At 44.5% G+C, this 12925-nt stretch overlaps 1 protein-coding gene across 1 annotated transcript in view; it reads left to right on the top strand.

The window, feature by feature from the left end:
• CTNNA3 (catenin alpha 3) overlaps positions 1-12925 on the top strand; it is a 1539787-nt gene that overhangs the window by 966057 nt on the left and 560805 nt on the right.

The raw sequence follows: 12925 nt of genomic DNA, 5'->3' as shown, positions 1-12925 counted from the left end.
CGCGCGCGCGCTCCAACAAGACGTGGCGGGCGAGAATTAGAGGGTGCCTTGGGCCGGCCTTGACACGGAGCGAGGGACTTCAGGGAGATCACGGCCCTCCTGACGGACCCCGCCGTGACAGTAGGTTTATTTCTTATGCCCGTGCTCCTCCTAGCTCTCTTCTCGCTTTGTGAGAACACACAATGAATTTTAAATCAGTGTAACTTTATTGCAGTTGCATCAAGTTGATGTTAGACTTTACATCAATATGCTGCATAAAGAGGGAAGGCTATACATTACCAGCCAAGCTTGATCCATGTCTCAGGAGCAGACTTGTTACGCGTGCAGAGAGATTGCTAAGAGTTATTAAGTTCTGTATAGTGCAGTGCATATATCTGACATTCAAATTTGAATTCAGGGGTCTGCCATTTAGATTTACACTGATAAGTTACGGGCTGGACAAATAGAAACTTTAAAAAAATTACTCTCTCATTCATCATTCATGATTCTCCATTCTCTGTTCTGAATGCTTCCCTAACGCACTAATCGAGTGCTGGAGGCCACATAATTTTTCTCAAAAATCCCATGTGCAAGTTGTTGCTTTGATGTGTGGGTTGCATATTATCCTGCTGGGACATCAGTGAGTCCAAAGGAGACTAATGAGCTTAGAATGATGAAAATCATTTAACTATAGGCAAACATACAGCATGTAGTGGAGTTTTTATCAACACAGATGATCACTGATGTGTTTCCATGTCATCTGCATATGTTCCAGTGGGCAAATATTTCCATATTAACAGGCTCTTTGTTTTGATATGGCATTTTAATATACAAAGAATTAAAGAGCTGCTTTGTGATTGGCTCTGGTGGAGAAAACACTCTTTTTCTAGTTTTCATGTCATGATACTTCAGCTTTGCTTCTTAACACTACTTATGGAAATACCAGTTAAGGCTGGATGCTTATTTCAATTAGTTTAGAAAGCTGCTTAGGCTGCTATGAAAGATCCAGAAATACAGAAAATAAAAGTAGGTAGGGACGTGTATAAGGATTTTGTTGGCCATGTAGCGTTCATGCCTTCTGGGATTTTGTTAATGCATTGGCAGCATATTGTTTTTATTAACAGCCCCCCACTTTTGTAGTCTGACAGAGTTTGGTCCTGTAAATTCACCCTTGTCCTATAGGTTTTCCTTCGTAGCAATGGTGAACTGAATGAAATCCTCACTAACATAATCTTCTTGCCAGTGCTATATGCAGGAAGTGGTAAAGTATACAAACAATGCTTGGATAGTGCTATTTTCTTTTACCTTCTCCTGCTCAGAAGGACAGAAAAATCCTATGGCTAATACACAATCTCAGAGAATGTGTAAAGCAAGGGTGCTCCTTTGCCCTAGGTATCCTTGGCTAGTAATTGCCTTGTCATGATAGATGGACTTTTCTCTTTGTCTATGAAACAATTGTAATTTTTGGCCTAATAACTTAATGTCCATCTGGTCTTTTAGAGTCTAGTGATGAATCCTAAGATACAAAGCTGTAGATTTAATAGATTTCATAGACATTAGGGGTTGGAAGGGACCTTGTGAAATCATCGGGTTCAGCCCCCTCTCCCCTCCTCCCCCCACCATAGGCGGGAAGTCAGCTGGGATGAAGTGACCCCAACAAGAAGTATATCCACCTGTTTTTTGAAGGAGTCCAGAGAAGATGCTTGCACCACCTCTGGGGGGCGTTTGTTCCAGACCCTGGACACATGCACCATAAAGAACTTTTTTCTTATGTCAAGTCTAAATCGGCCTTCCTGGAGTTTATGGCTGTTAAACCTTGTTATCCCTTGGGGAGCTCTGGTGAACAGCTATTCTCCCAGGTTCTGATGTACCCCTCTTATGTAATTGTAGACTGCCACCAAGTCCCCCCTGAGCCTTCTCTTCTCCAGGCTGAAGAGTCCCAAGTCCCTCAGCCTCTCCTCATACAGCCTTCCCTCAAGGCCTTGGATCATATGAGTGTCTCTCCTCTGGACTCTCTCAAGCTTCTCCACATCCTTCCTGAAGTGGGGGCCCCAATACTGGGCTCAGTACTGCAGCTGTGGTCTCACCAGGGCTGAGTAAAGAGGGAGCTTGACTTCCCTGGTTTTGCTTGAGATGGATTGGTGGATGCGTGCCAGAGTTTGGTTAGGTTTGCCAGCCGCGGAATCACATCAGTGGCTCATATTCATCTTGTGGTCAGTCAGGACCCCCAAGTCTCTTTTGGTTGTGGTGCTAGCAAGTGTAGCACTGCTGAGCCTGTAAGTATGCTGGCAGTTCTTCCTACTGAGGTGCAGCACCTTACACTTCTTTGCATTGAAGGCCATCAGGTTTTGGTCGGTTCACCTTGTGAGCATGTTCAAGTCGGCCTGTATCCCTAGCCTGTCCTGCGGTATGACCACCCTCCCCCATAATTTGGTATTCTCCGCAAACTTGGTCAGTTCACATCTGACTCCCGAATCCAGATCATTGATGAAGATGTTAAAGAGTGCTGGCCCAAGTACCAAGCCCTGAGGGATTCCAATGGTCACCCTGCACCACATTGATTTGCTCCCTTCAACTAGTACTCTGGGTCTGACTCCATAGCCAATTGCCTAGCCATCGGACCGTATGATGATCAAGGCCACAGTTCCCCAGCTTAACCATGAGCACATCATGGGGAACTAGGTTAACGGCCTTCTTGACGTCCACATCATCTCCCTTGTCCAGGGCACATGTTACCTGGTCATAGAAGGAGATGAAGTTGGTCAGGCAAGACCTGCCAGTCACAAAACCATGTTGGTTGGCATTCAGACAATATAATCATTGTTGAGCCATAAATAAGAAACAAAATATGTTTGTTTGATTTTTTTCAGGGTAGAAACTATTCAGAGCAAGAGTTCATAATATAGCAACTATGTTATTACTTTGCCACAGTTGGTTGTCGTCAAAAAAAGGAACTACCTTGTCAGATCAGTTGCACCAGAGGGCAGAAGAGTTGCTCAGCTACAGTTGTACTTTATTTTCTCACATACACCATGCACATTTCCCCTCAAAATTAGTCTCCCAAAATGTGCTTGCGTGTATTAAGTAAGGAAGGTGATTTCCTGACTAGGATAGAAGCATTTTGCTTTGATTCCTTTTTCACAGTACAACATCTGTGTATTACTATTCACACAGATGAGGGAGTTGGTTGATTTAATGGCTCATTGTTCTTCACTCCAGAGGTATTAACACTTGTTTTACCATTTTAATGGTCTTGATGTTCCACTAATCAAAATATCTTTTCTTAGGGGAATTTTGCTGTCTGCTCCTGGTTTCTCTACTCCTATTTCATAGCTCCTAGAGATTCTTAGCTATCTTCAGACACATAGTACACCTACAGAGATAAGTCTTAAGCAATAGGCAGGGTTTCAGCTATAGTAAAGGAAAGATGAGTCAGCTGAAGTTTAAGCTCTTACCATGCTCCATGCAGCCATAATTCTGGAAAAAAAACTTTTCTGGAAAAATCTTGCTTTGTTCTGCCTTTCAAAAACAAGGTGCAAATTATACTCTGGGGTATGTTATATATGTAAACAAATATGCTATTGCATCTTCTATCATCCAAAAGCTTCAGAGGAAGCAAAAATCTCCTTAACTGCTAGTAATATAATGATCTATTTCCTTACTTACGAGGTTTAGTGTTTTGTTTTTTTTTGTTTTTTTTTTCCCCTGATGTCCTGGTATGTGAATGTTTGTATTGCTTATTAAGTTTTATTTTCTCTACTGTGGCTGCATATTATTATTTGTGTAAAGCTCAAATTGCTTTTTGAATCATACTAATTTTTTGTCTCTGGCTCTTGATAGTGAGTTATTTATTTTACCTATTGTTTTTCATTTTAAATGTTTCTTTGTTCTTGAGTAGTGATAGAGAACTACCCACCTAAAGAATATTTCCATTGAGCTTCTCCAAACAGATACTTTAATCTTTTTCTGGAGTTCTTATAGTTGATAAGAAAAGCATAATTCTCCTACATATGCTTCTGTTTGTATTTCACTCACTCTTTCATTCTGTAACAATAAATACAAATCATTCTCACACTATATTATTCTTTCAGACTTTAGCTTCAGTTTTTATGTAATTTCCTCAGACATTAAACCTTCAGCCCACATTTTATCTGATAGGAAGTAACCCAAGTTACCCCTGGAAAATGTGGCAATACAGCTGCCAAATGCCTATGCTGATTGAATATTTTATCCCTGGTTCATCTGATACTAAGAAGATGTGCTATAGCATATATTCTGCCTATTTGAAAAAATAGGTCATCAATATTATGTTGAAGCATGAGTTTACAAAAAACAGCAACTGTACCATTACTGATAAAGCTATGTTTTTACATTTATTATTTTATTTCAATGTATATTTCACCAATAAGCATGCTTGTAATTTAATTAAAAAAAAAAACCCTCCCTCCCCTTTTCCTACTAGCACTGAGACAGATGCTTTACCTGAAGCTATGTTCTATATGCAATCCTAATAGTCAATCGTTGACCATTTATATTATGGTCAAATTTATATCCTTGGCATTTGCTGATTCAGGAATGATGCATATATGCATATAATTAGGGATGTTTATTTTGATTGCATTTTTTATTTCATGTGGTTTATTGCTTGGCTAATACTGAAATACAGTCAAACAAAACAGCAATTATTTCCCTGAAATGTGAAAATATTCCAAACTGTTGGAAAGAATGACATGTTTTGCGCCATTTAGAGGAACACTCTTTGGAATACAGTTAAAAAGCAATGTTTCTCCTGTGGATATAGTTTGCATATTTTGTGTATGAGGATTATGTCAATCAAGGTTTTTTTTTTTTTTTTCATGGTAATGAATCACTCATTCACTTATTCCCTCTGTTAAGACAGTTTGCTGTTTTGGAGAAGTAGGCTTATGAGGGGAGTATGGGCCCTCCCATCAGCAAGGGAGGAAGGGACTCAGATAAGCCCCCTTGGAAAGGGGAGATCCAAGTGGTCATTCCTGGGGAAGGGAATGGAATGTCTTAGACGATCTAAAATATAGGGCTCATTGGTAAATGGGTAGAACTTTGGTATTACTGGTAGTTATAGTAGGTAGTTATAGGAAGTATTACTTCTATTTGTGTGTGTGTGTGTGTGTGTGTGTGTAATAACATACTATTATAGGTAGTATTACTGGTAGTTATAGGAATTAGAATAATAGAAAATTAGAGTTGGAAGGGACCTCAGGAGGTCATCTAGTCCAACCCCCTGCTCAAAGCAGGACCATCCCCAACTAGATCATCTCAGCCAAGGCTTTGTCTAGCTGGGTCTCAAAAACCTCTAAGGATAGAGATTCCAGAACCTCTCTGGGTAACTTGTCCCAGTGCTTTACTCTTAAAATTGGTGAGCGTTTCTTTTATTATCTAACCTAAACTTCCCTTGTTGCAACTTGAGACCATTGCTCCTTGTTTTGTCATCTGCTACCACTAAGAACAATCTACCTCCATCCTCTTTGTAACTACCTGTCAGGTGGTTGAAGGCTGCTATTAAATTCCCCTCAGTCTTCTCTTCTCCAGATGAAATACGATCAGTTCCCTCAGCCTTTTCTCATATGTCATAGTTCTCTAACCATTTTCATTGCCCTCTACTGGACTCTCTCCTATTTGTCCATGTCCGCTCTATAGTGGGGAGCCCAAAACAGGCACAGGACTCATGATGTGGCCTCACAAGGGTTGAATAGAGGGGAATAATCACTTCCTTCAATCTGCTGGAAACACTTCTACTAATGCAGCCCAGAATGCCATTATCCTTCTTCACAACAAGGGCACACTGTTGTGCCCTCATCTGCAGCTTGTTGTCCATTGTAATCCCCAGGTCCTTTTCTGCAGAGCTGCTGCTTAACCAGTTGGCCCACAGCTTGTATCAGTGCATGGGACTGTGCTGTCTTAAGTGCAGGGCTTTGCATTTGTCCTTACTGAATCTCATGAGATTTCTTTTGGTCCAGTCCTCCAATCTGTTGAGGTGTCTCTGAATTCTAGCCCTATCCTCCAGCATATGTACTATGCCCCACAGCCTGGTGTCATCTGAAAACTTGCTGAGAGTATACTTTATCTCATCTTTCAGGTCCCTGATGAAGATACTAAACAAAAATGGCTTTAGGACAGACTTCTGAGGCATTCCACTTGATACCGGCTGCTAACTAGACTGCAAGCCATTGATTACTACCCTTTGAACCAATGATCTAGCTAGTTTTCTATCCATCTTACAGTCCATTCATCCAGCCTGTACTTCCTTAGTCTGCTTGCAAGAATGTTGTGGGAAGATCATATCAAAATCACATTGGCCAACTCCCTCAGCACCTTTTGGATGCATCCCATCTGGCCCCATGAACTTGTATACATCCAGCTTTTCTAAATGGTTCCTAACCCTTTTCTTTTGCCTCTGTTGGCTGCTCACCTCCTCCTCAAACAGTGCTGCCAGGTGCAGTAGTCTGGGAGCTGACCTTGCCTGTGAAGACTGAGGTAAAAGTTGCATTGATACTTCAGTCTCTTCTGCATGAACTATCACTCAATTGCTTCCTTGTTGTTTGTCCAAGTTTCCACTTCTTGTAAGCTTTCTTTTTATGCTTTAGCTCATTGAAGAGCTCCCTGCTAAGCCAAGTTGGTCTTTTGCCATACTTGCTAGTCTTCCTGTGCATTGGGATGGTTTGTTCCTGAGCCCTCAGTAAGGTTTCCTTAAAATACAACCAGCTTTCCTGGCCTCCTTTATCTACTCATCCACTAAAAATCGAGGGTGACTGCATAAATGTATTTGGAGTGTGCATACATGTCCCAAAATTGCATCATGGTGCTTAACTCTAAATTTTCACAGCAGTGAAAGCATGCTTCCTCATCCATGGGACAAGGGGAAGGGTCACAAAGGCATTAAAAAAAAAAAAAAAAAAAAAAAATATATATATATTAATTAAATGCATATAAACTTTTTTTCTATAGAATGGGGTGGGGAATAAGGAATGTTGAGGCAGTATTAGCCATTTGGATAGTTCAGACAGGGAGCTCTGAGGCAATGTTCCCTCTAAGGTGTAGTGATCTGTGAGTGCGTTGCTTTGGTCCATGAACATGCCGCTTTGGTCCCACCTCGCCCTTTCGCTAATCCTAGATCCAGACTATGCTATGCCTAATAGGCTAGAATCCTCATGTAATGGATCCTCACCATTATTCTTGGGGTTAGAGTCCCCATGAGGGCCAGGGGCACCCTACAGGCAGTGTGGCTCCCATGGGGGCACAGGGGCCCCCCATAAGGGAGCATGGACACTGGATATTGTCTACAAGGTTCATAGATTATAAGAGCTGGAAGGAACCTCACAAGATCATCAGGTCCAGCCCCCACTGCACCAGGCAGGAAAGACAACTGGGGGTCAGGGGACCCCAAGTTAGGGATAGTTGGTTAGGGTCTCATGGGGGCACAGGGGGCCCCTATAAGGGAGCATGGACACCCTTTAGGCAGTGGGGGCCCCTTAAGGGGAAGCTGGGGCACCCTAGGGGCAGCAGGGTCTCTATAGGGGGCAGGGGCACCTATAGGCAGCGGGGCACCCTGTGGGCCCTGAGCCCCTATGGGAAGCAGGGCCCTACAGGCAGCACCCCCCACTCACCTGGCTCAAAGTGGCCTCTGTAGCAATCCCTGCCAAAGAAGGCACAGAAGGACATGGTTACTCCCAGCTGCCCGACCCCGGCCCTCCTCCAGTTCTGCCTGCACCGCTCCCCACAGCTGCCAGGGAGTGCTGCCAGACAAGGCGGAGCAGGTAGGCAGTACAGGCGAAGCCCAGGCCTGGGGCACAGCTCCAGCTCCATGGTGTAAAAGCAGATGAAAGGCAGGGAGCAGCACTTATCTGGCAGAGCAGTTCTCCAATGCCAGCAGAGCCCACGCCAGCCCCCAGCTTCAGCCCCAGCCCCACCTCATCTTGCCATGCCACAGCCCAGCTCCTCTCCAGACGGGTATGTGATGTTAATAAGTTAGTGCGTGGCATAGTATTAAATTGTGCATGGCCACGCACGTGTGCAGCTTGGCGGGGAACCTTGCTCTGAGGAGAATAAATTGTTGGACAAAGCTCTTGGTTCATCTTCTTGCAAGCTCTGTTCTGTACTGTTGAGTGCAAGGTCCTTAGGGTCTTTACACTGCTTGGCTAAGTACATATTGTCAAAAAGCCCAAGGCAGAATCGATTAATGCAAGCAGTTTAGGTTATGTAGGTTCCTCTAAGCTGTGTAGGTTGAACCAATAACCAACTGAGCTGACATTTAGTTTTCAATTGGAACAGGCAGAAGAGGCCTGTACTGACCCAGGCCAGTAGGTAGGGGGTGCTAGAGCATGTCTTCCAGCCCACTGGCCATTGCCATCCCAACCAAGTATCCCAGAGTGTCTCCTTGGTACATGCCCCCAACCCCCTTCTTCCCCTTTCAGGGGGTTTCCCCCAGCCTGGGTTCCCCAACCCAGACAGCCCAGGGAGATGAGGGGAATTTCCCCCCTTTCCCTTCCCAGCTGTTGATTGCTTCAGCTGCTGCCACAGGAGGGAAGGAAAAATCCTCCAGACCGGGTGCCTGCCTGTGCAGCTCAGTATGTGACCACCGGGGAGCCCATGCCTTGGGGGTCTCACCCCAGCCCAGGGTCTCCCAGCCTAGGGCAGCCCTGGGGAGCTAATGGGAATTCTTCCCCTTCTGAACCCCATAGCTTTTTGCCTTAGCTGCTGCTAATCTCGGGGACGACCCCCCCCCCCCCCCCCCTGTTCCTCCACAGCCTCAGGGAGAGAAACTTTTCCACTCCCCTGCAACTACTGTTGCCTTGGACTCACAGCAGCTGAGGCAAAACCAGCTGCAGAGGGGCAAGAGAATTTCCCTCCACTCCAGTGTTGGCTGACCCTGGGCTGGGGTGGGGGAAAGCCCTCCAAGGCAGGGGCTCCCCAGTGTCCCCATACTCATCTCCATGGGCAGGCAACCAGCCCAGATGACTGCTTCTACCTCCCACCTATGGCAGTGGCTGAAGCAATTAGCAGCTGGGAAGTGGGAGAGGGGGAGTTCCCTCAGGTCCCCTGGTTGCCCCTGGCAGGAGGGAGAGGGAGGGCTAGTAAGGGTGGAAAAGACCCCACCACAGGGGCTTTCCCTCCCCACAAATGCTGTCTAGACCCTGGCTAGGGTCATCCTGGGCATCTGTTCCCCTTCCCCTCCACCTGGTCCCTATGGACTGACTGACTGCAGGCAGGAAGCAGGCTAGAGAGCAGGGGGCTGAGTCAATCTCTGCTCCACTGGAACAGACAGCATAACCCAGGGATGCAAAGAATCCTGGGATGCTGAGGGACTGAGAGTTAACTTGAACCAGGAAGGGATCTGGGCCAGAAGTTCCATAAACTGGTTTGACCTAAATCAGTTAAGTTTGGTAGTACATCCAACCAGGTTTATTTTAAACCAGTTTGGGCCATTTTGAAAGTGGTCAGTGTAAACTGAACTTCTGTTCTGTTACAGATTTAAACCAGGTTCTGAGCACTTAAACCAGTTTATGTGTAACTTATTGTCACAATGGGTAGGGACATATGAAAAAAATGTCATAACAATGACCAAGAGAAGAGAGACTCTTACCAGACCAGGAAAAAAAAAAAAACTGCCTGTCTCAGAGTTTCCTTATCTTAACTTTATTCATGAAAATACCAGATGTGAATGGATTTGCATAATGCCCTGTTACACTTTAGTCACAACTGCATCTTCCTTCTTCCACAGAGACATCATAATTTCTTGGAAGTCTCCACTCCTTTCTTGCTTTGTGCTGTCTCCCATCCAATCCCTTCCTTTTTTCTGTGGCAATCTCTAAGATAGCCTCTGTCAGGGTCCATCATACTCACAGATTTGTAAATAAACTCAGGAGTCCTAGCTGATGCACACAGTCATGCAGTGCCTTCATAAGAGGAGTCCTTCAGTATATATTACTGAGGAAGACAAGCTTTTTAGCAAGTGTTGTACAGCTTTTAACTAGTCAGACTTCATGGCAAGACTGAGAACTGCTGCTTAGAAAACTGGTATCAGTTGCCTGGAAACAAATAGGTAGAGCCTCTGTGAGGAAGATTTTGCATTGACTTTGGCCCTTGATAATCCTTTACAATAGAATTCAGTGACCTGAGTCATGCACTCCCTCACAGCTCTCAGCTTGGATTTCTCAAACCAAAACTCAAGTAACCCTGACTTATAGTCATATTTCCAAGTGGCAGTGGCATCTCCTAGAAATTAGTCCTTTATAACTGCAGCAGTACTCATTAATTTAGAATACTTTTGAGTATGGCCCATGTGCTCACCAGGCTGTTTATTAAAGTGCATCCTTCCTCCATCTCTTCTGATGATGATGCTTTCAGATCTTCAAAGGTCAACTTGGCAAACATGCAGAAGGAACAGTAATGGGACTTTACCTCTTCCAGTTACTATACCCTAATAGGTAAATGTTTCCAGTGAAGCATTAAATTGAATAACAATGAAATACTAACTATGCTGTATAAACTTGTATTAAGTTTCAGCATTAAGGTCTCACTGTGATGAATTTATGCCTCTTGGTTCATGTTTGGAGCTTTCTGTGAAAGGTTTTGGCAAATGGGCTTTGAGCAGAATATTGAAATAGAAAGGGAGGCAACAATTTTCTTTTATGCCCTCCAGCTCAGTGCTGAGGGATGAGAGAGCCACCGTTACCTTTATCAAAGCCTATAAAGTGTAGTGACAGCCTTGACTGTTATGAACCTGCTGTATAAGATGCTTATTATACCTGTGCAACCATATGATTAGAGTAGCCAATTATTCTCTTTACTTTCTTGCCAATATTATCTAACTGCTCCATGTAGAGTGCTCCTGGATGCTTTGTCCACCTGGCAGATGTAAAACAAAATAATCTCACTTCAGAGTATAGAGCGACAGCAATTACATACAATTATATAAAAATGAGGTGGGGGTGGGGGCATTCTACCCTTCATGAGTATGAATCATCTGACACAGACTGAGTCTACACATGCGTTTAACTGTGAACTAGACTAATTAGCTGCAGAGTGAAAAGCATCACTGATTGCATGTGCAACACTATTAGACTGCAGTAAGCTAATTAATGTTGCTGTAAGATAGTACTGTCAGAGACAGTACTATCTTATGGCAGGGTAACTAATTGTGATTAAACACATGTTTAAACACTGACTGTGACTGGAAATTGTGCCCCATCAGGCCAGCCAGCAGGGACCTAGACTCCTGCCTGCCACCCAGCCGCACAGCTCTGCACTTTCAGCACCCTCATGCCCCAGCTAGGCCCTCTGTTGCCCAACGCCACCACTTGGAGCCTGGGGCTAACCCCCTGTACCCCTGGCCCTGGCGTAAGCTGCTCTGTCCTGGCTCAAATTGCTGATGTCCTGGGCTCATGTGTAGACACTGCACCCAAGAATTGTTTACTCCAGCTCAAACTACTACAGAGGAGAAGCTCCAAACTCCAGCCATATAGCTGCCAGCATTTGGCAGCCATGTTGAAGCTAGATAACTGGTGCAAGGGGATGGCTGCACCCTCTGCCTTCCCCACAGGGGGCCTCTATGGGGAAGCGCCCCAGGGCTGGCCTCCCCATGCTACCACAGTATCCCAAGCGGTGTGCAATGAGCTGTTTGTGCAGGTGGAGGGGTGTCCAAGCCACTATGCCCTGTTGATGATGATCCTCCTGGTGTCCTGGGCATACCTGTGCTACTGGTTTGGGACCTTGAGCTATGATGGCACAGGGGGCAAGCCTGGGCTTCTCTGCAACCTCTCTTGCCACCTGGAGGGCTACCTGTGGCAGCAGTACATGTTTTTGCCCCCCACTGCTGAGGAGGACATCACCGCTGGCATTGACAGGTTCCTCCGTGTGGGAGATGCCCATGCCTGTCCAGCTGTGGGGACATGGGCTACTGAATAAAGTTTTGAACTTTGTCCTGCCTCCTTTTATGCTGTAGCGGGTGGGAACTTGGTGCCAGGGGAGTGTGGACAGGCCAGGGGCAGGAAGCAGGGGAAGGGAATGGGGCCAGGGCCAGGGACTGTGAAGGCCCTCCTCCAGTGTAGGACTTACTATGTGTCTGGGGCTGGCAAGGCTGGTGGTTCACGGTGTGCCTCCTCATCAGTGACAGTGTCTGGCTATACATTTTCAGGTATCAAATTTAGTCATGATTAGCCATTTTTACTGTGCAGTCAGGGTGTGCACATGTAGATGTGTGCCTGTACTGCACAGTAAATTGACAGATAACTTTTATCTTCATGTTTTTAATTTTTTGCGTCTCAGAATGCTACTTAAGTTTATTCATGCGGCACTAAAATATATAAAATAGCAATGATATTTCAACTAGCAGAGTACACAGTAATCCTAGGAGATATGGCATCAGGAGGGAAGCACAGAAAAATGAAGACAGTTTGGAATAGTGCCAGTTTTATAGTTGAAAACCATAATGAGGCACACATGAGAGAATTCCTAGATTTAATATTTTGTTACTGGAAAAAAACTAATCTTTCATAATATGACTCTCCAAGCCATACAAAATACCTAACATTCATGTGTACTGTACTTACTTGAATTTCCCTGAAGAATTTTATTGCAGCTGAAATTGCAGAGAGCCTTAGTTGAATTCAAGGTTACACTTATACCTGGAGACTATAGTTGTACTTCAGTTACTGTATAGTTGCACAATGATTGCTTATTTTAGGGGCTGCTATTGCCACTAATTAATAGTTAAACACTTTAGTTTTATGCACCATGTGCCAAAATTAGATTGAGGTTATATACTTGGATATAAGTCCTTCCTTAGTACAAAGTCCTATAAACAGAAGGCTAACTATGTGCATTTCAAATTTACACAGTAATCTTTCCTAGATTCATAGATGCTAGGGTGCAAAAGGGACCTCAACAGATCATCAAGTCCCATCCCCTG

This window comes from Alligator sinensis, unplaced genomic scaffold (assembly GCF_000455745.1).
Source record: "Alligator sinensis unplaced genomic scaffold, ASM45574v1 scaffold325_1, whole genome shotgun sequence".
Lineage (NCBI taxonomy): Eukaryota > Metazoa > Chordata > Crocodylia > Alligatoridae > Alligator > Alligator sinensis.
Note: the sequence above shows the minus strand (reverse complement) of the source record. Positions and strands in the feature narration are given on the sequence as shown.